The following is a 25,231-nucleotide window of genomic DNA, read 5'->3' on the forward strand; positions in this document are numbered from 1 at the left end:
ATTAGGGCCTAAGGGTGTTATCCTTGTGGTCAGAAGTGCATTTTTGGTGTAGATTCATGATGTGACATCATACGCGTTGTGAGCGGGATGGAAACACATATAACGCCTCTATAATGACCCGACACGCACTCTTGGGATGATACACACACACACACACACACACACACTATGGGGCAGCACTCTGCTTACACAACCCATCTGGCCAAGACAAGGAACACACCGATAGAGTGAGAGGAGAGAGACTACCCATTTGCCCACTCCACACAGAGAGACACACACACACACACACCCAAAAAACTCAGCTCAAAAGAGGATAATTTCTGATGTTTAGATACAATTGATCTTGGGAAAACACCAATGGGGAAAATGGCTCACACAATATGGGTAAAATATGCCAGATACAATCACAAAATGGAGCAGAGGCTTCGCTCATAGGAGAAACTTACACAGCCAAATCAGTAAAAAATAGTGAGGAATTTGGCAAAATGGACAGCGCCATCACGTCCGGAATGGCCCAAAACCCCTGTCTTCAATGTCAAAGTGCTCAAATCCGACCTCGGATGAGCAGTTTATGGCCAAAACAGGCTTTAAAAATAGCAAAAACTCACTTGCGGCTATTCCTCCTCTTCTCTCCACCTTTTTTCTGGTCTTCTCTCTGGTTTTCAATTCCCACACTTAACTTTATTACTTGGGAACCTTTGGCCTTTTAGTTGACCTCAAACGGACCCCGAACATTTGGCCACGCATTACATAATTGTCACCCATCCGCACACCTGGCACTCAACTTTTTAAAAGAATGCATCCCAAAACCACATGAAGTGGCCCCCAAATACAATTCTCATGATGACCTTTTTGCATAATTATCACAAGAAAACACCCACGTGAAAATATTGACCCCATTCGACCTCCTGGCGCCACTAGATGCCATTTGACGCACCTGCTTACCTCATGTCATCGACCCACAGATAGCTTCCTCGAGAAGTTTTACGCACTACCAACTCCTCATTATTATAGAACAAGCACACAGGTACTGATGATAGTGAAAATCGATGCACTATTTACGTGTTGTCCTAGCTGTACACATGTGGGCCCCACGTAACCACCTAGCTCTGGAAAAAGGGAAATCCTTCATTCAATGCACCATGCATGTGTATGTACATATACACAATCACTTCTTCCAAGAAACTCCTGACAGTATATGATGTCTAAGTGCTCAAAATGGATTGATTTTTCATATGTGCATAGCTCATAGCATGTACATCTTGTATATATACCTAGAATTCAATTGGGATGTCATTTGGGAAAGCTATGATCATTAGAACTCCTTTCAAGCTTTGAAGTTGGATTCTGGCTTAGTTTTGAGTAGATGAGGTTCAAATGGGGTGAAACTTGGTAGATACTCTCATAACTAGTGAGACATCATACACGTACGATGTCTACTTGTCCAAAAGGGCTCAATCTTGTACTTGGGCTTTAGCATGGCATAGACGCGCTCCGCATCAGAATTTGATTTGGAATTATTCTCATGTGTTTGAAGCCAAAATTCAGGTGCAAAGCTTCAAAGTTTCAAAACCTGGGTTTAGATGGGTACACAAAATCAAAACTTGATAGAACTTGAGTTGTGGGCTAACAATAATGTGATAATGGAATTGGAAGTGAGAAATTCCCCCAAATTATTCATTTTGGTCTCTGGAGACATCATACGAGTATGATGTCTCTATTGAGATTTTTGGCCCATACTTGATCTGTAGTATCTCCAGGTGATGGGTAACCCTCTGTTCATCTCATATTTTGATTTGGAGATGCTCATGTGGTCGGCGCCATAGAATGTATCCAAGGCCAGGATTTTCTCTTTTTTGGGTTCCAAGTGGTCACAATCTTACTCAAACTTGTCCAAATTGAATGCATGGCCTTTATGCTAGGTGGCGAACATGCTCATGATGAAAGAGGTGGAGTTTAAATTCTATTTGAGTGAGTAGATATCATATACTTATGATATCTATTGATGCAAAACTTCTTGAACGTCATTGGATAATATATGTATAGCATGTGCATGGTGCTCATAGCCTCAGATTTGAAATTGAGCTTGAAAAAGGATGTTCAAAGCCATTAAAAGGGTTTGTGCATCTAGATTTTTACGTTTTGGGTAACTGGAGGTCAAATAATATCCAAATGTGATGAATATTTGATGGGGATCTCATAAGGATGTGGTTAAAGTGTTCAAGTTGCCAAAGTCACAATAGTATGTCAATTCAAGGGATCTAGACATCATACACGTATGATGTCTAGGTTGGAACTTTTACTCAAACTTGGTGCAGAGGTATCTCAGATGTGTGCATGACCTTGATGTGTGCAAATATGAATTTGGACTAGACCTCAGGTGCCCAAAGCCATAGAAGGTATTTAGGAAATTTTGATCCGGAATGATGAGGATGGTGATCAAAACATGCCCAAAGGTGCCCAAACTTGGTGTAGAGGCTATATGTACCATGCTATACAAATCAGGATCCTCAAAATGCTAAGTAATCTTTGGTCCTTGTGAACTCACATCAGCTGTCAAGTCATAAGGTTTCTTCCTTTACCAAGTCTTCCAATTGGGTCCCATCTGTTTGAATCATCATATGGCTCCAAAGCCATGATGATATGATCCACTCATGACCCTTGAATCATGGGTGCATGGCTCCACAACCACATCATATCTTTTCTTTTCACATTTACATATTTTCCCTTCCCTTTACCACTAGGTTCTCCCTCTACCTTTCACCTCCGGTGAACTAGTCAAGAAAAAATTCCCATCAAATCATTTTTTTAATTTTTCCAAGAGGTTTTTCTCACTCTTTCTTTTATTGTAAACCTCTAGAAGCAAGGAAAACCAACAAAATATAGTAAACAAAAATTTGTGATAGGCTCCGATCACTGGCTCTGGAAAAAGGGAAATCCTTCATTCAATGCACCATGCATGTGTATGTACATATACACAATCACTTCTTCCAAGAAACTCCTGACACTGTATGATGTCTAAGTGATCAAAATGAATTGATTTTTCATATGTGCATAGCTCATAGCCTTGTATATATACCTAGAATTCAATTGGGATGTCATTTGGGAAAGCTATGATCATTAGAACTCCTTTCAAGCTTTGAAGTTGGATTCTGGCTTAGTTTTGAGTAGATGAGGTTCAAATGGGGTGAAACTTGGTAGATACTCTCATAACTTAGAAGTAGCCAGTCAGGCATCTAGCCAAATCATTTGGCTCTGCAAGGAGTCACATTCAGAGCTTTGACGGCAGCGACATTATAGTAAATAAGGAGGTGGTTTGGTCAAAGGTCTCCACCATGTTAAAGTCTCCTCCAAGAATACCTATGGGCGAGCCATCTCCACAACTCTATTCTAGATGCTTCATCATTAGGAGCATAAAAATTACTTATTTCCATTGGTCCCCATTGGGATTCCACTTGGAAGACAAAGCATCTCCCTGATTTATGGTCAAGGATCCATTGAGGCTTGAGGGAGTTTTTGATATATGTCAAAGTACCTGAGTATTGTTCTTTTTTTCCACCAAAAAACAGACTGTATCCTTTAAAGTGCATTACATCCGTAGCTTTATCATGCAGCTTATGCTCTTGAACTAGACAAATATCCAAATAAGAGGTCAACAACCAATTTTGAAATACCAGCAGCCTAGAGTGGTGGCTGAGACCCTTAACATTGAAGGATGCAACTTTCATGAGGAGAATTATTGAGGTATCCATAACTAACTGAGTGTCCTCATCACTAGGACTATCTGTCATTAGCACCTCATATTTGAAATTGAGCTTGAAAATGGATGTTCAAAGCCATTAAAAGGGTTTGTGCATATAGATTTTTACCTTTTGGGTAACTGGAGGTCAAATAATATCCAAATGTGATGAATATTTGATGGGGAGCTCATAAGGATGTGGTTAAAGTGTTCAAGTTGCCAAAGTCACAACAGTATGTCAATTCAAGGGATCTAGACATTATACACGTATGATGTCTAGGTTGGAACTTTTACTCAAACTTGGTGCAGAGGTATCTCAGATGTGTGCATGACCTTGATGTGTGCAAATATGAATTTGGACTAGACCTCAGGTGCCCAAAGCCATAGAAGGTATTTAGGAAATTTTGATCCGGAATGATGAGGATGGTGATCAAAACATGCCCAAGGTGCCCAAACTTGGTGTAGAGGCTATATGTACCATGCTATACAAATCAGGATCCTCAAAATGCTAATAGAACTCCTTTATGTCAGGTCTAGAAATCATACATGTATGATGTCGAATCTTGGAAAATGGTTATTTGAGAAAAGCGGTGTGATGTATATACTATGTGTTTGCCATGTGTGAACTTTCACTTAGTTTGGAGCACTTTTGGTAGGTCTAGGGCCAAATTGTGGAATTAGGCCTAGACTTTGGATTTTTTTTAGCATTGGACACCCTCACTCATGCTGTAAGGCAAATCTCTTGTGTGTAAGATGTACTGAAAAGTGTTGCAAAGATTTGAGCCAAGCAAGTCCCACTACTCTAAGAAACAATTGGGAGTCAAACCATCCTCACTGGGACAACTACCACGGGGAAGTTCTCTAAGGGCCTTGTGGATATCCTCTAGTTAAAGAGGCAGCTCAAGACTATGGACCATCTCCTCACTCACAAGACAAGGAATTTGTGCCCAAACTTTGTCTTTGTATGCATCTTGATGCTTTGACTGAGGCTCCGCAGACAACAAGTCACAGTAAAAGTCAATAGAAACTGCACGCATTTCCTCTGGAATTGAAGCAGCTGACATGTCGGGACTCCTCAACTGGCTGACACTGGCATGCACATGTCGGGATCCCACTGCCTCAAAGAACGCTCCAATCACTATGTCACCCACCTGAGTCCAATGAGATGCCTGTCAACGGAAAGCAAACTCATGATGCCTCTCCTCTATGATGGCAAGATCCTGACGAGCCTACTCCAACTCCTCCTCCAACCATGGACTGTTTGGGTGCTGCTCTTGCATCCTCTACAAGGACGCAACACCCGTCAGAGATGCTACTCCTCGTGTCTGGCTACAGCAAGAGACGGGTGGTAGACTCCTTCAAGAAAGAGCCGACTAAGTCGAGAGGCCATTCTGTCAGCAAGGGAGTTGTGTGTGTCCAAGCCCTCTTTTCAAAGAGCCACTCCCCACTCTCTGAGCTCACAGTCCAGCAATATCCTCTCAGGGATGCGTAGCATTGTGCTCCCCCTCCTCAGTCTATCTGTCACTGTGAGAATGACTGGTGCATGGTCCAAAAAAGATATCCCAACTAGAATGAAAATTGTCCCATCGAACTCACAGATGTGGTCACTAGCATAGAAGCGATCTATCCGAGATAGATTCACTCATCCCACTCTATGATCCGAACCAGAGAAGGTCAGGATGTTTAGGGGCCTCAGAAAGCCACAGTCTTGGGGGTGCACTATGTAATCATGTTAATGTATGACGTGAGTTTGAAAGGACGGGTTTTAAAATGCAATTTTAGGAAATTGAACACAGATACATTGAAATAAGGGGCTTTTATATTCAATTGTGAAAAAAAATCCTAAAATAAGGCATCATTTTATTCATTTTGACATGTTAAAAGAGGGTTTTTTTTAATACCCCTTGCGAACTCACGTTATATAGGGGGGTTACTAAAGGGTGACCCCCTGATGCCATAGTGTTGCCAAACATCTGGAACCCTCAAAGTCATGCATAGCCTCTCCCAAGCTACCAACTCAGTGCCAAGCACAGTAGCATCGCTACCTCCAATCTTGTCAGAGGGGTCCTCCAGCATGTTGAAGTTTCCTCCCATGCCCCATTGCTCTGCATACGATAGAGACTGTACAAAGTGAGACCAAAACTCTGCATGTTAACTCACCACATTGGATGCATAGATGTTCAGGAAGCCCAAGAGGCAACCCTGAGCATAGTAATCCATTGAGCCCTGTCACGCACCTTGACTACCTCTGTCCACAATGGCCTGCTGCCAAGAGTCCACAATAGTCATACATACCCCTCCCTGGTTACCACCAGGTCCATTGCAGTCGACCAAAATGTCACATAGATGATGCTCCTGTAGCATAAGGAGATCAATCTCTCCTCCCACAAGGAATTACTGGAGATCTTCACGTGATTCGCCCCTCTGGCGCTAAAACTGAGGCCCACCTAATCCCTCCATGCTCCATGAGAAGATCCTCATGGAGAGCGAGAGAGAATTGATGCTGTAACATCACCTAATCGTATTATCTTTGAGAGTGGCTTGGATGGGGAATAATTTGCATCCGAGCATCCCCGAGAGAGGCGTGCCTACAAGGAGTGTCTTTAGGTTACACAACCCTTGTCCTGACAATAACATGGTTATTCTAGGTGATACCATGATGTTGTTTCATTGTTACCATGGCTATTCTCGCTGATACCATGATGTTGTTTTGTTGATACAATGATTATTCTCGGTGATACCATGATGCTTTTGGTTGATACCATGATGATTTATTTATTTTTATTGATAAAATGATGATGTTCTGTTAATACTTTGATGATATTCATTCATATGACTACATTGATAATTAAATATCGTTGTCATTGATATGACTATGTTGATAAATATTGTTTTATGTAGTATATACACATGTCATTTACATCGCGTAATCACGTATCTTGAACTTTTACGTTCATACTTTATGTACACATATGTTGTCGTGCGTATATATGTTGTCAAAAGAGTGGCGTAGCGAACCATCTCTTATGGCATTGTGAATGTAATTATTTCACTAACGATGCTGAAAATTTTCATGACTATGTTTTTTGAGTCTATGATCTATGTACGATTGATCAAAGAATTGATTTCATGAAGACAAACTTGGTGACAATAAAAGATTTATGAAGACATGTTTGGTGATGCCATATTGATGACAACATGAAAACATGTTTGGTGATGCAATATTGATGATAACATGAAGACATGTTTGGTGATGCCATATTGATGACAAGCTACACAAAAGATTCACGGAGACACTTTTTATCAAGAGCCAATCGCTAGTTTTTACACCTCTTTATTGAATCTTTGTATTCATTACTGTATTTGATAGGATATGAGTGATGTAACTCCTCATAAAACATTCATTGTGAAAGGAGTGATGTAGCTCCATATAAAATATTCATTGTAAAAGGAGTGATGTAGCTCCTCATGAACATTTGTACATTCAATGATTTTTATACTTAACGGTGGGTGTAAATAGAGCTGTGGGTTTTTCCCTTGATCCCCCCAGGGTGTTTTTTCATCCACAGCTAGGGACCCTTATTTGAGCGGGGGTGTTGAGCTTATATGTGAAGCTACTTAATATATGACTTCTCTATATATAGCACACGGGTCCCCTCTATATCTACATCATCTCATGTGTGTATTCCACAGACTTTGGGCTTCTATTTCTGTGCTCTCTCTTTATCTCTCAACAACTTGTGTGTAGTGGAAATTAGCATGAACATAGTGAGCATTTCATTATAATAGATTCCTAATGAGCATAACAACAGTTCTTGGGTGAAGAGAGCAACAAAACACATAATACCTACTTAGAGAGCATGAACAATACTTCAGAAGAGAGAGAAATTAAGCTATTGACAATAGTTGAGGACTGGATTTACATGGAGCCGGTCCCCCCTCCAAAAGGCTTTGTAATATAGGTTTCTCCATCAAGAGAGTCATTTTACAATACAATTTTTTGTGTTCCTTCAATACTAGCTAGTGCAATGATGATGGAAGCTTCAAGCACTAAGCAAAACACTTATAAAACGCAACATCAATTCCATCACGGTCTCAGGTCCAAGACCTCACACACCTTCGAAGATGGTGAGAGCTGGCGGGGTATGAGAGTAGATTGAGAGGAAGGAGTAGTCTTACAAGAATAATATATATCTCCTCACATAATCACTCATATTAGCATAGCTTAGCTTAGTAATTAACATGGTAGAGGAGATGAGCATGCACTGAAGCTTGGCTCTTGGATGGATTTGCATCAAAAAGCCAAGAGTTGTTGGTGTAGGCCTCCCTTCTCACAACCTTGGAGTAGGTGATAAGCTTTCCTTTAAATCTTGAGAAGAAGAGGGAGAGTCTTCTTGCTTCACACATGAGCTTGTGTGAGTGTGTGTGGAATAATGACTTGAGATAATCAGCCCCCTCTCTGTCTTGGTCAACCCCTCATGCTATTTTCTCATGCTATCACTCCAATGGAGTCTTCCAGGCTTAGCCAATAGGATTAAAGGAGCATAAATGATAGCCTTCAGACATGTGTCCTCCTTTCCCCTTTTGTCAGATCTTTAGGTAGTTAATTGATGCAACTAAACTCTCATTGGACCCCTTTGTCTCCTAGCCAATATGAATCAGGCAGGCTAGTGGGCTGTTGAATGCTCATTGGACCCCTTGAGAGATTGTTCAATAATCTTCTAGAGAGCTTGATTCTTATTGGTTCTTTTATTAAGTTTTTTTAATTTAATTGAACTATATTTACTCTAGCCTAATTCTCATTGGTCCACCTCCATGGCCATCCAATAGGATTTAAGTACACCTTGTGGGCATCTGGGCTAGGGAGCTCACACATGTCCCTCATTCCCTTTGTGTAAAGGAGGCTTGTGAGTGAGTGTGTGTGTGTGTGTGTGTGTTTCTATCTCATCCCCTACTTCTAGGACTCGCCCTCTCTTATGTAGGAACTATGAAGACTTTTTTAACACATACAAAGCATCCAATTTTCCCAGTGTTTGACCTTTGGACATAACCTTTGAATTAAGTTGGAACCTTAGCATTTTGGAAGTCTTAATGGGCTGAACCTTACGGTCTTTAAATCCCATTGTTGCACATTGCTCTTTTGAAGATGGCCCCCCCTTTGGATCACTATTTTCCCTCCTTTGGATCCGTACTGTGGTCAGTCTGCCAACTTAACCAATATTCTAGCTTTTTCTCCCCTGGCACTTCCCCATATTAAATGATCAGTTTAACATGAGAAAATCATTTAGGACAATTAGATATTAGTTATTATGATACTTCTCAGCAAGATATCAGAGCATGGTTGCTTTTTCTTCACAAAAATAGAGCGTTTTTTGTCTTGCGCAGCTTCACCTTGCAAGCGCGCAACAAAAATCTTCAATTCAACAAAATATAAAAGCATCATAACTTTCTGCTTGAAACTCGGATTTCAATGTTTGAAGAGTCGTTATCAAGGTTTTGGGATGTTCTGGAGCTGTTGGTCATGACAGATTTATCAAATTTTGCACCGAAAGTAACTTACAAAAAATTGCTAACTATTTTCAACACGTTTTCAATTAAAATCATTAAGAGGTATGAGTTTTTAAAATTTCAAATCTATTTGTGTTAAGGTTCTTGTTATGATCTTTGATTTACCTTTCATGCATCATATTCAATTTGACTTGCATAAAAGAACTTAGATCAAGAGTTAATTATGTTGTACTCAATTAGATATCTATATTGATACGTGTTGAGTTTTTTGTTACATGATTCTTGGATTTGCTTTTCATGGATTATATGCAGTTCGATTTGTGTAAAAGAAATAGAGTAAAAGTTTACAATATTGAAATTACAATATCTTTAATTCTTCTAATTATTGTATAATTCTTGAATTATCTTTTTATGAATCATATGCAATTCCGTTTATATAAAATAAATAAATTAAAAAATATGCATGTTAAATTTACATAATCTTCAATTCGTTTTATATATTGAAAGAAGTACATAAATTGATTGATCTCTATACTTATATTTCATATATATCAGATATATTTTGATGCATGTACAACGAGTTACATCAAAGTCATATCACTTGAAATTTTTTTAGTTTGCCTTTTGTTTTGATTGTGTGTAATCAATGATAAAGATCAAATCGATATATATATATATATATATATATATATATATATATTTGAAATTACTGACATTTATACATCTTGATAATCTGTGTTGTATTCAAATATTCATGTTAAAAACTTATGTTTGACTAATTCTGTTTATTCTTTTCGGATGATTATTAATGTGTTATGTTTCAATGATTTATATAGTTACATCTCAAATACTTACAATTTTGATGATTTATTTTATAATCTTCAATCGATATTCATACTTATACTTTGAAAGTTCACATTATTTCTCTTCTTTGTGAATGTCGATTGGAAAAATCAAAGAGTTATATATGATCATTATAATTCATTGATATAGATGTTAAAAAGTTATAATTTTGATAATTTATCAAAGAGATATATTTTAATAATTTATTTTCAGCGAAAATATAAAAAACCTATAGTTTTTATTTATGATCATTTGTTATTGAAATTTATAATTTCAGGTGATGATTATGAGTCATTCTTACTAATCAATCATTGTTGAGATGGTTATTACTCCATGGAGTTGTTCCATGATGTGTTTTCATGATGATAGAAGTGGTTCGTATTGTTCGTTCATTTCTATTTTCTATTTTAAAATGATTATTACTCCATGGAGTTATTCTATGATGCCATTACGCATTTCCATGATGATTACAAGGTGTTCGTATTGACTGTTTGTTATTGAAATTATTATTATTCCATGATGCCATGACGCGTTTTCATGATGATTAGAAATTGTTTGTATTGATCATTTAATATTGAGATGGTTATTATTTCATGGAGTAATTCCATGATGTCATGATGCATTTCCATGATGATTACAAGTCATTCGTACTGATCATTCTATTATTAATATGGTTATTATTCCATGGAGTTGTTCCATGATGCCATGATGCGTTTTCATGATGATGACAAGACGTTATTATTGATCGTTCATTTTATTAAGATGGTTAGTATTTCTCCATGATGCCATTCAATGTTTTCATGATGATTACAAGTTATTTGTATTGATTGTTTTTTATTATTCCATGGAGTTGTACCATGATTCTATGATACGCTTCCATGATGATAAAAAGTCGTTCGTACTAATTATTCATCTTGTTGATATGGTTATTCTTCCATAGAGTTGTTTCATAATGTCATGATATGTTTTCTTGATGAATAAATTTTTTTATTTATTGATTGTTTACTATTGAGATGGTTATTCTTCTATGGAGTTGTTTTGTGATGCCATGACACGTTTTCACAGTGATTAAAACTTGTTCGTACTAGTTGTTTATTACCGATATGATTATTGGTTTATTGAGTTGTTCCATGATGCCATGATACAGTTTCTTGATGATTAAATATTGAGATGATTATTATTCCATGGAGTTGTTTCATGAGGTCATGATGCATTTTCATGGTGATTACAAATCATTCGTCCATATCATTTCTCATTCAGATGGTTATTGTTTGATGGAGCTATTCCATAATTTCGTGATGTATTTTCAAGGTGATATTAGAATCCATTCATATTTATTATTTATTACTAAGATGGTTATTCATTTATAAAGTTGTTCCATTATGGCATCAACAATACTTTCAACAATACTTTCAACACCTAGTTAGATAGCATCAACAATACTTTCAAAAGAGAGAGAAATTAAGCTATTGACAACAATTGAGGACCGGATTTGCATGGAGCCGTCCCCCCTCCAAAAGGCTTTGTATTATGGTTTCTCCCATCAAGAGAGACATTGTACAATACAATTCTTTGTGCTCCTTCAAGACTAGCTAGTGCAATGAAGATGAAAGCTTCATGCACTAAGAAAAACACTTACTAAACACAACTTTAATTATCCCCGTTCTTAGACCCAAGAACTCACACACCTTCGAAGATGGTGAGAGCTAGCAGGGTATGAGAGTAGATTGAGAGGAAGGAGTATCTTACAAGAAAGATGTACATCTCCTCACATAATCACTCATATTAGCATAGATTTAGCTTAGTAATTAGCTTGGTAGAGGAGATGAGCATGCATTGAAGCTTGGATCTTGGTTGGATTTGCATCCACAAGCCAAGAGTGTGTCGATGTAGGCTTCTATCTCACAAGCTTGGAGTAGGTGATGAGCTCTCCATTAAAGCTTGGGAAGAGATAGTCTTGTCTTTCTTTACACATGAGATTGTGTGAGTGTGTGTGTGATAATGCCTTGCAAAAATCAGCCCCCCTCTTTCTCTTGGGCGAGCCCTCTTGCTATTTGCTCTTGCAGGCTCCCCATGGGACCTCCCCAAGTCAAGCCAATGGCTATTAAGCAGCATAAGTGATAGCATTCTGGCATGTGGACCCCTTTCCCCTTTTGTGAGAGCTTAATCAATTAAACTTAATTGATTTAAATGAATTAAATCCCCATTGGACCTTTCCCCATTCTGACCAATAGGAATTAAGTAGCCCATTGGGCTGCTCAATTCCTATTGGACCCCTTCATAGGCTGTCCAATAATCATCTAGGAGACTTAATTTTCATTGGTTTTTTTTATTAAGTGTTTAAAAATTAATTAGGCTAAATTTAATCTAGCCTAATTCTCATTGGTCCACTTCAAGGGTCATCCAATAGGAATTGGGTACACCTTGTGGGTATCTGGCCTAGGGAGCTGACATGTGTCCCTCATTCCCTTTGTGTAAAGGGAGCTTGTGTGTGTGTGTGTGTGTGTGGCCTTCTCTCTCATCCCCTACTTGCTAGGCTCGCCCCCTCCTATGTAGGGATATTCAAAGACTTTTTTGGTTACACACAAAGCATCCAATTTCCCTAGGGTTGACCTTTGGACACAACCTTTGAATTTTGGAACCTTAGCATTTTGGAAGTCTTAATGGGCTGAACGTTAGGGTCTTTTTAGCCCATTGTTTCACATGGATCTTTTGCAGATGGCCCCCCCTTTGGATCCCTATTTTCCCTCCTTTGGATCCCCACTGTGGCCGATCTTCTAGCTTAACCAATATTCTAGATTTTTCTTCTCTAGCACTTTCCCACATTAAATGATCAGTTTAATATGAGAAAATCATTTAGCAGAACTAGATATTAATTATTATGACATCAGGCATCTTCTTATCAGTGTTCCACATAACACAAGATCTGTTCTTGTTCAGACAGTTGATAGTGGGGGCAAATACAACTTTGCCTAGGGAGGCAGCCAAATCCTTGATACAAGTCCATAAAAAATCAAGTATGTCCACAAAATCAACCCATACTGGGCATTTAGACAACCATTCCTCCTTAAGTTTCTTGACCGGCTACTAGGAAAGAACATGAACAACTTGCCCACATAAGATAATTGTTGAGGTAGAATAAAAGGATTTTTGATCTGCTGCAAAAAAAAACAGAACTTCATATAGTCCTAGCCCATTGTAGAAAACCTTGTCGACTACAGCTTTCTTAAAGCCCTAGTCCAGATAACCTGCTATCTCATGTGGGGCTGGAAGTTTGCCTGACACTATAGCATGACTTTGAAAAGGTGAGACCTGAGACATGACTGTTATGGCAGGGATGCAAACTATATGCTGCCCTTCAACTTGAGGGTCGGAGGTTAATGCCTCACTTAGGCAACTAGTTAGTTCAACTTCAGAGAGTGTACCTTTGTCAACCCTTACAGGTGGCATGGATGCTTCCATAAGATTCAGACAAGACACCGTTTGTAGAGCCACGGCGCAAAGTGGTCAAATGAGGACCTGAGATAAGACGGCTGAAGTGAGTGCCAGCGGGAGAAGGTCCGATTTTGAGTCTGAGTAGAATACACGACCTAAGACTTGTCGGGAGAACGAAGCCCAAGGATCCCTTAACCTCTCATAGAGATAGAGAAGCGTCGTCTAAAATGCCAAGTAGATCCCTCGCATCAAAAATCCGCATCTCTCTCTCTCTCTCTCTCTCTCTCTCTCTCTCTCTCTCTCTCTCTCTCTCTCTCTCTCTCTCTCTCTCTCTCTCTCTCTCTCTCTCTCTATGTGTGTGTGCACGCGCGTGCGCATGCCCTCGCCTGGAGTGGTTGGATGAAGCTTAGGTTGACATGTGTCCAATGTTGTTGTCGAATTTCCAGCCTCGCTAATAGATAGAATCTATTAACGAAGCATAGATTGACATGTGTATAATATTGCTGCCAAAATTCCAGTCTCGTCAGTAGATAATATAGATATAGATGAAGAGGAATTGTGTAAGGTTGGGTTTACACTGCTCATGCTGAGCTTACGTGGACCAACCAGTTGAAGTGCTTGAGGTTATGCAGTTCACACTACACATTTTTTAAAGCAATGGGATGCTAGCATGACATGCTAAGTCAATAGAAAATGATCGCTCTTGCATGGGGGAGATTGCATCAAGTACTCTCTCTCTCTCTCTATCTTTCTGAGATCATGTATAGACTGATTATATGCTCATGCGAATATCCTGGTATGCAGATTTACCAATTTTGTTGTCTATAGCATGCTATTTCTTTATTTTTCAAGACTCTCTGCGCTTCCAACTGTAGCAGTGGTATCAGAGATTTGGCTATGTTACTGGTAGCATAGCCAAAGCCTTGATACCACTGCTCGTGCGACTATCTAGGTATGCCAATTTATCATTTTCGTTGTCTATAGCATGCTATTTCTTTATTTTGTAGGACTCTCTGTGCTTCCAACTATAGCTGTGGTATCAGAGTTTTGGCTATGTTACTAGTAACACAATCACAATTATGGAGAGCATAATTAAGGTCAAACAACATAGGAGAGCTAATTTTTTTTCTTCTTTCTACCTTGAATTTTTTATTTTCCTTATTGTTTTATCATTATAGATAAATGTAAACAAGATTTTGTGTGTATCTTTTCATAAAGTAGATAAGTGCAAGGTCTACGTAATAGTAGGAGATCTATGTATTAGTAGAAGAGAACAAAAAAAAAAACTAATTTTATTAGAGTTCGGTTGATGTCGATTGGCATGGAAAGTAGAAAAAGACTTGTTGAACGAAGAAGTAATCAGACAAGTTTTAGTATAATTTGATGAAAACAAAACATCGGTTAGAAAAAGGGGGGTACAACTAGCCACCCTATTTTCCCATTGTAGTAGAGAGGTTGTAACGAAGTAGAAAAAGTAGAGGATTTGTAATAAAGCCGTTCCATGAGATTCGAAAGTGAATGAGGCTCTCTTGGGCGAGAAGAGTAAGTTTGAGAAGTTGGACTTTCCACCACATTTGATCACGGAATTAGAATTAGACGACGAAAAGGAAGAATTTGTCGTACTTTTTTTCCCCCTTCGTAGAAGCGATGAATATAGCCTTCGGGAGCACGCTGATCAACGTCACCACTGATTGCCAAGGGGATAACATGGCAATGGAGCGAACGACATGGTCGTAGCAAATTTTTTTGTTACCACCATATGGGTGCCTTGGGTCCACGACATCACAATTGTGGCAACATCTCCATCTAGGGAGGACTACTAAATGGCGTCCTATGTACCATCCAACAACATGAAGGTGTACTACATGCACATGAGCTATTGCCCCCGCCCACTCGCAATGCAATTATGTCTACCATTCCCTTGTCATGTAGTGCCCACCATGTGCCTTGGCATGCAGTGAGCGTTAGCCGTGCGCCACTAACGCGCCATCTCACTTGTGTTTCGGTTCGCTCGCACTCTCTTTGTCTTTTTCTCTCTAGCCAACCATCACCCAACACTCTCTATTTCCCTTACATGCAGCCTACATTCTGCTGCTTTCTAGTCTTGCTCCCCTCCTTTTGTGGTATGCATGGCTGCGACCAACCAGTCGATGAGTGATCCGTCACAATATTTTTGTCTCTCTCTCTACATTGGCTAGTCGATCGACAACCCTTTTTTTTCTCCCCCTTCGTTTGGTACACAAGTGACCACGCTCATTTGACAACCATGCAAATCCTCTCTCTCTCTCTCTCTCTCTCTCTCTCTCTCTCTCTCTCTCTCTCTCTCTCTCTCTCTCTCTCTCTCTCTCTCTCTCTCTCTCTCTCTCACGCAAGTTTCTTTTTGTATCTCCCTCGTGCAGTACACATGCACACAAACCTACATCCATTGACTTGCATGCAGAGGCAGCCACCCACTACATCGACTGACTTTCTTTTTCACTCTCTCCGTCCCTTGATGCATGCTTCCAACCCACTCGTCAATCCACGTTTACATGGTAGTGCATGTGTACATGGCGACTAGCAAAGAAGAAACCACGCACCATGGATCCACTTTGTCCACGATTCGCCACCAAGCAGTGCAAGTACCAGTCTATCCCAAGCCTGTTTTGCAGATTTTGCTGAACGGATGTGAGGAACAATGGTGCGCTTCACAGACAACGCAATCAATGCATGAGCCTGCGCATCCTTAACATCCCAACGAGCTTGTTCTGCCGTAGGCAAAACAACTCTAACAGCTGCAATCCTTGCAGCAAGACCTGCAACATCCTCAACATCGCCTACATCCTCAGAACCAGGACGTACATCAATGCCCTGCACAATGTTCCAGACACCCTTTGACACAAGAACATGTTGCATCATATAAGCCCACATAGGGTAGTTGTCCCCATCCAACCTGTCCTCAGTAGCAAACATCTTGAACACATCTGTGTTGTTGTTGTCAGCCATGGTAAATGCTGCACCTGATGTGAAAACTGCCCGAAAATAGGAGAAACGGAGCGGGAACAACCTGTGCTATATAGCACAAACCGTAGAAGACTATAAGGCACCTGTTATGCTGAAAACGGCACTGACAGAACTGACAAAATGACGAATTTGCACAATACAAATGTGCTACTGTCTGTAGTGGAAACGGAGGCCGAAATGAGCCCAAATCAAAATTTTGAGCAGACCAAGCTCTTCGAGTTGTCCCAAAAATTTTGTCAACCTGCGAACGCTCGCCAAAGCTCACTGAAATCGGAGAAAGTGAGCAGGCGTGTGCTGGAGCAGCTGGCGACTAAGCCTGGGAGGACGTGACCTGCTCTGATACCAATTGTTGGAATTAGGGTTGTAGAGAAACGCACACAGCTTGGAGAAGACGAAGGAAGCTCAAGGCACACAATAGAGAGTGTGTTACTTAGTGTGCAATGGAAAGATAGATAGCCCTAGAGTGATGGGCGTATATACAATGCACGGGGGAAAAAACCTCCTAAAGAGGGGAAAAATGCCCCGGCGGTCCTAGTGTGTTCACACACATCACTACCACATGTATATGGTAACAATCTAGAGGGGGGGGCATGTGCAAAAGAGCAATGTGCAACAATGGGCTTTGAAGACCCTAAGAATCAGCCCATTAAAACTTCCAAAATAGTAAGGTTCCAAAATTCAAAGGTTATGTCCAAAGGTCAAACACTAGGAAAGTTGGATGCTTTTTGTGTGTTCAAAAAGTCTTCATAGTTCCTACATAAGAGGGGGAAAGCCCTAGAAGTAGGGGATGAGACAGAAACACACACACACACTTACAAGCCTCCCTTACACAAAGGGAATGAGGGACACGGGTCACCTCCCTAGCCCAGATGCCCACAAGGTGTATTCAAATCCTATTGGATGGCCATGGAGGTGGACCAACGAGAATTGGACTAGAGTAAATATAGTTCAATCAAATTAAAAACACTTAATAAAATAACCAATAAGAATTAAGATCTCTAGAAGATTATTGAACAGTCTCTCAAGGGGTCCAATGAGCATTCAACAGCCCAATGGCTTGCCTGCTTTATATTGGCTAGGAGACAAAGGGGTCCAATGAGACTTTAGTTGCATCAATTAATCACCTAAATCTCTCACAAAAGGGGAAAGGGGGACACATGTCAGAAGGCTATCACTTATGCTCCTTTAATCCTATTGGCTAAGTCTGGAGAGGTCCAATGGGGTGGTAGCATGAGGGGTCGACCAAGAGAGAGAGGGGGCTGATTATCTCAAGTCATTATTCCACACACACTCACACAAGCTCATGTGTGAAGCAAGAAGACTCTCTCTCTTCTTCTCAAGATTTAAAGGAAAGCTTATCATCTACTCCAAGGTTGTGAGAAGGGAGGCCTACACCAACAACTCTTGGATTTGTGATGCAAATCCATCCAAGAGCCAAGCTTTCATGCATGCTCATCTCCTCTAACATGCTAATTACTAAGCTCAGCTATGCTAATATGAGTGATTATGTGAGGAGATGTACATATTTCTCGTAAGACTACTCCTTCTTCCTCTCAATCTACTCTCATACCCCGCTAGCTCTCACCATCTTCGAAGATGTGTGAGGTCTTGGGCCTGAGACCGTGATGGACTTGATGTTGTGTTTTATAAGTGTTTTTCTTAGTGCTTGAAGCTTCCATATCATTGCACTAGCTAGTATTGAAGGAACACAAAGAATTGTATTGTAAAATGACTCTCTTGATGGGAGAAACCTATAATACAAAGCCTTTTGGAGGAGGGACCGGCTCCATGTAAATCCGGTCCTCAACTGTTGTCAATAGCTCGGTGTTATTATTTTTGTTGATCTCTTGACCCAAGACCTATTTTTATGCTTATTAGGAATCTATTATAATGAAATTCTCACTATGTTCATGCTAATTTCTGCTACACACAAGTTGTTAAGAGAGAAAGAGAGAGAGAGCAGAAATAGAACCCCAAAGTGTGTGGAATACACACATGAGATGATGCATATATAGAGGGGACCTGGTTGATATATATAGAGAAGCCATATATTAAGTAGCTTCACATATAATCTCAACACCCCTGCTCAAATAAGGGTCCCTAACTGTGAATGAAAAAAAACCCTTGGGGGATCTAGGGAAAAACCCACAGCTCTATTTACACCCACCGTTATATTATAAAAATCATTGAATGTACAAATGTTCACGAGAAGCATCACTCCTTTTACAATGAATATTTCACGAGGAGCTACATCACTATTTTTACAATGAATGTTTTAAGAGGAGCTACATCACTCGTATCCTATCAAATACAATAATGAATACAAAGATTCAATAAATAGGTGTAAAAACTATCGATTAGCTCATGTTATCATCAATATGGCATCACCGAACATGTCTTTATAAATCTTATATTGTCAGCAAGTTTGTCTTCATGAAATAAATTTTTTGATCAATCCTACATAGATCATAGACTCAAAAAACATAGTCATGAAAAATTTCAGCATCCTTAGTGAAATAATTACATTCACAATGGCATAAGATATGGTTAGTGACGCCACTCTTTTGACAACATATATACGCACGACAACATATGTGTACATTAAGTATGAACGTAAAAGTTCAAGATGCATGATTACGTCATGTAAATGACATGTGTATATACCACATAAAACGATATTTATGAACGTAGTCATATCAATGAATATCATCAAAGTATTAACAGAACATCATCATTGTATCAATAAAAATAAATAAATCATCATGGTATCAACAAAAATCATCATGGTATCACCGAGAATAATCATTGTATCAACGAAACAACGTCGTAGCATCAGCGACAATAACCATAGTATTACCGAAAAAACATCATCGTATCACCGAGAATAATCATTGTATCAACAAAACAACATCATGGTATTACCGAGAATAACCATGGTATCAACGAAACAACATCATGGTATCACCAAGAATAACCATGGTATCAACAAAAAAACATCATCGTATCACCGAGAATATACAAATGTCCATGCAAATGGTGCTTTCCTGATAAGCAGCTCTGTTGTCTTTTGGTGATGTTGGATTTCAGTGAATGCTCTACAAAAGCATCGTGCTCTTTGAGGTTGGTGTTGTGGGGGGGTCTAAGCTCCTTGTAGCTCTGCTCTTTGCGGCTTCTTGTAGAATCTCAACTTCTGATGGCGCTTGGCAGGTGGTTGGGGAGCATCTTCATCAGGATCATAATATTCATCATCACTGCTTCACTCATCATTGTTGGGTTGATTAGAGACATGGCACCCATTTCCCTGGGTAGTGACTTACCGGTCACATTTTGGTGACCTGAGCTGGATGGCATCGCGCCCATCCCTCCTGGAAATGTCTTTTAACCCACCCTATGATTCACTAGGATGTCCTCCCCTTACCACGATGGATGCTCATTGGATGTGTCCGTCTCTGTGCATTCGGGGTCAGTGTGGCGTTAGCTAGCTCTTTTGGTTGTCGATTGACACGCTTCTTCTGCCTTCTGTGCCCATCGTTGGTCTTTGGATTCTTCTTTGCAGTTTTTTTGGTCCTTGCCATCTAGAAAGAACGTCTGGGAGGCTTCCTAGAGCTTGTGGTATTCAGTGACGGAGGGAGTGTTTTGTGTTTGTGATGGGGGAGGGTTTTTCCTCTTTATATAGGGTGGACATATAAGTATGGGTTCACATGGTGGAAAAGAGATTTTGGATTACAAAATCACATGAAAGTAGAGAACTATTCAAACACACAGAGCTATACGTCTACTTGAAAATTTTCATAAACAATCAAACAATGTCTATGCAAATTCCATGTACATTTACTGCCTCCTGGCCTACACTTTTCCCACCGTGGTCCTTGATGCTTGCCACTCTCCATGTTGTACTGGACCTTGTGAGGATCACCAGTACTCTAAGAACGAGCATGGGCTAGTCGACGGGCTTCTTTTGCTAAGCACAATGACCTTGCACGTTCAATCGACACTTTGCATCCAAAGGTGGTACGATAAAATCAATTCGACATTTTTTGAAGATAGAATGAGCGCACTAAACCCCCTCCATGTCTTGTATTCTTGAAGTACACACCCCTAGCACAGAAGTGTGACTTCTCCATACCTTGCGTGCTCCAAATATGCAATGAACCATACAAGTTTATAAAGTATGCACCATGTGCATAGAGGATGTGTTGCCCATAAAGCCACAACACATTGATGATCAAACTAAAGAATAGAATAGAACAAGGCAGAATTCACTCACCATATAGTGTGTAATGTTTATCACCCCATGCTATGACGACCACCTTTGTGAACTCTGCCACCAAATTTTGGATTGTTCTGCTATGCAACAATGGAGGTATTGGTCCCATGACAATCTATTGAATTTAGAAGCCCTTCTAATTTTGAGATAGTGTCAAGCGACCTCTTTGCAAGCTGTATTATAAAGACATTACCAAATAGGAAGCTTGAATAAACGATGAAAGATGGGCATAAAAGCATGAAGTGTGCACATTAGGAAGAGAATGGGGTCTAGGAGGGCTTCTTTATTTCGTATTTTAAGGGAGTCAAAACCATACCATGTAACATATCTACGGAAAGAGCTTGGCGTGTAGATTACAAAACAGATATAATCTCCGCTCAAATTGGAGATTATATATAGGAGCTATGGAAGGCCAAAAACCATAAAGTTATCCACCCCCTTTTTTGGGGAGAAAAGTACATCCTTTGACCACTCTTACACCTGTTCTTGCACACCCACCATTCTTTCACACATGTCATGCATCTATTTGCATGTTAATCACCTCCATAATCTCATGGAGAATAAAGAGGCCCTCCTATACCCCATCCTCTTCCAAATGAAAAATGCACCTTTCTGAGAGGGAAGTTAATTATAAAGTTCCACTGTTCAAAAAAAACATTATGCATTACTATAGCCTCACCATTAGGTGTACACCATATTTGAAGACATCTCAAATTTAAAAAAAAACATTATTTGACATTGAGTAAGGAAATCCCTTATCCACTCTCTTTGCACCTACGCTTGCATTGGTACCTTTTCTTACTCCTTTTGACTTCTTGGTAAAGATGGATAGAGGCATTATCTCCTTTGTGTGCAAATGGCCTCCAATCTGAAAGTACACATCCTTGTTTCAAGACTTCTTAGAAATATTGACCTTAAGTGGTATAGGAAAAGTATTCGCAGTATTTCCTCTTTCCCTTAAAGCATCCTTAAGGAGACCATATAAGGCAATGTAGCCCTTAATACTAACTCCCACTTCATCACAAGCCTTCTGTACATCAAACATCGCTCACAAGATTTGAAAACTTTTGCATCACCTCCTTTGTGACAGCATTGTTTAAATGTTCTGCATTTGGTGCTCCTAGAAGGCCTACGACACCCGATTTCTTGAGGCACAAACTCAATAAATGGATGCCATTGTCCTGGCTATGGCCACCACACAGCTCTTGGATAAAATCGTACAAAAATGGATGAAAACATTACCACAAAAGCATAGATGGCATTGTAGCAAAATGCACCTTGTAGCTATAACCCTTTTTTTTCTAGCACCACCTTCGGGGACTAAAGTCTCTATGGCATTGAAGCTCCTCTTAAGTTCCCTTGTACTTAAGGGCGTCTTTTTAAGATGCAAGATCCTATCTTCAGTCTTTTAAATCTTAGCGTCCTTCTCTTCTATCTGTAGCTTAAGATTTTTCACTTCCTCCTCTGCATGAACGATCCTTTCGTGTAATTTGCTAGTGGTATGGGAAATAATTTGACATTGATGCAAAGAACATCATGCGCTATCTGCTCCAATAGTCGACAATTGCTTGCAGTATCCAAGAATACCTTGCTCCCCTCTATCTACATATTGTAAGATTGAAGCAAGGTGTTGGTGTGCACCATGGCGTTGTTGTGCAGGTTTGCAAGTGGAAGAGTATGGCGTCTAGGAGGGCCTCTTTATTTTCCATGAGATTATGGAGGTGATTAACATTTTGACAAATAGATGCACGCTATGTGTGCAAGAATGAAGGGTATGTAAGAGAGGTGTAAACGTGGTCAAAGGATGCACTTTTCTCCCAAAAAAGGGGGTGGATAACTTCATGATTTTTTGCCCTCCATAACTCATACATAGGATCTTTGATTTGAGCAAAGATTATAGATCTGTAATCTACATACCGACCTATTTCCATGGATATGTTAGATGATATGATTTTGCCCGCTAGATTTTAAATTTTATTTTGGGGGGAAAATTTGAATTCAAATAACTAGCCGTTTTTCCTGTTTGAATTCAAAAGTTGTCCTTTGATTGCTCTCTTAATAGGAGAGATTTGAATCCCTTAAACTTCCAAATAAAGAGTCCCTCCTAGACCCCATTCTCTTTCTAATGGATGCTTTGAGGGTGCGAAGTCCTTTGGCAGCCGAACATGTAGACAAACCATTCAAACTTGGCGATCTTGTTGTGGATGGGATGTTTGTAATTTCATTTAGCTCCATGGCAAGGGGAATAAATCTCGCCTCAAGCAAGAGTGGGGAGATGCAGCAGAGCCACGGAGAGCTATGGAGTGAAGAGCTATAGGATGGAGAGCTACAGTAGGATGGAATGGAGAGGAGAGCTATGGAATGGAGAGCTGTAGAAGATCTACGGAGTGGAGAGGAGGGCTATGGAGTGGATATCTATGGGGGGGGCGAGATGCAACAAAGCTATGGAGTGGAGATCTATGGAGTGAACCTACAACAAGGAGAGGTAAGGAGGAAGAGTGTGTGCCGAAAAGTACGAGAGATAAGAGAGAGGGAGAGGAGTGAAAGAGAGGGAAGGAGGAAGAGTGTGTGCTGACAAGTAGGAGAGACAAGAGAGAGGGAAAGGAGTGAGAGAGAGGGGAGTGATTTTGAAAGGAAATAAAAAAGATGGAAGGTTTGATATTTTGCAGATCTAGCAATGAGATTTTGAGAGAGAAAATTTATTTTTGGGTATGTATATAGGTTGGGGAAGTTTTTAGTAAAAATGAGGTTTTCTTGATTTTTTTTCTTAAGTGATTTTTTGGTTTAGGGCTATGGACGGCCTTGATGATGTGGCAAAAGAAAGGGGGGGAGGGTAGTTATTATCATAAGGACCACCACTCTTTTGGGTAGAAAGAGAATGTACCTATCCTCCCTCCCTAGCCTCTATTTGAACCTACAAAAAGCCTATGATAGCCTTAAAACAATCTTATGAGAATACCCTCATTCAATGGCCTTGTCTCCTAAATCACAGACATTTTTAGCCTTAATCTCTTAAATTAGGGATCCTTACAAAGCCCTTTTGGGGTTCATATTTCTCCTACTTGCACAATCGAGCTATTTTTCAATACACACATCCAGTGGAACCACTCATGAGTCAACAAGGAATGTCGCCTTACGTTTATTATGAAAAGCCTATACAAACTCATATGAGAGAGAGCCTGAGGATATAGCATATAATACAAAAAACAACCCATTTTAGGCAAGCACAGAGGAAGCTATGGATCCTCATACATGGATCAACCGATAAGAAATCAATCCATAATGGGAAAAAAAATGCTCATGTCCATAGCAAATAAAATTACAAACTTAGAGGATATCCTCCTAGGAGAGGACAGCCAATGGGAAGCACGACCAACTACCCAATAGAAAGGTCCATGCTAAGAATCTTGAGGTGAGAGAGAAAAAATAAATGGGTTTTTCAATGGTTGTGCGAGAGATCACCTTATCTAACATTGTGACAATAACCCAAACAACAAGTGACTTTGAATGCCATTGGAGTTTGCCTTATTCTAGAGGATCTGAGTCAAAGCCGACAAATCCTGTCAAGGTGGTGACTAGAGCTGAATCTCAAAAAGCAGTCAAATATAAACCAATGGCTAAAACAGACTGAGTTCTAGAGTGGATCAGTGAGGACTCAACAAAAATCATGGAAAGAAAAAATAGACATAATGAAAGCAAAGAGGCTAAAAGAAAAGGTTGTCTTGGAGATAGAACTAAATTGAATCGGGGAACATATCAAACGTAAATAAGAGAATAAGGATAATTTCAAGGAAGCGAAAGCATCAAAAACAATATCAGGCAGTTCGAGAAAGTGAACGAGCACTTAGATGCCATGTTTCAAATCTACAAGGTGAGGCTAAATAACAACCAAACACTAGAACAAATATTTTTGAACTTTTCACATCTTAAGATTGAAACAAAACAAATGGAAATGTGCAGAAGGCTGATAGAGATAGCTCTAGCTCCAATGGAGAAAGAACCATTGAGAATCTCTAAGCAAGTAGTGCATGTGCTAGAAAAGGAGAACGCAAGCACACGAAAAGAAGAAAAAACAAGTAAACCAACCAAAATGGGGACTTTCTCCACGAACAACTCCCAAGAAGCATGACAAAAGAAAACCTAACGACACAGCAGAAACTTCAATGAAAATCTCCAAAACTAAATGAAAATGCGAGTATAAAAATTGAAACATACGCTGAAAGAAATTTGGACAACTAAGGTCCAGAGTGAAGAGGAGTCCAACACAGAGAGATTTGAAGCACCCTCTCACTATGAAAAGTATACCATCGAAGATAGATATATCATAGTTTAGCAACAATGGAGGTAACTTAAAGAACACATAACATCGTATGATGGGCCTAAAAATGCAAAGAAAGATTGACGGGGAATTGACCTAGTTGAACTAGAATAAGAAC

Source organism: Adiantum capillus-veneris, chromosome 10 (assembly GCF_014529385.1).
Source record: "Adiantum capillus-veneris isolate H3 chromosome 10, ASM1452938v2, whole genome shotgun sequence".
Classification (NCBI taxonomy): Eukaryota; Viridiplantae; Streptophyta; class Polypodiopsida; order Polypodiales; family Pteridaceae; genus Adiantum; species Adiantum capillus-veneris.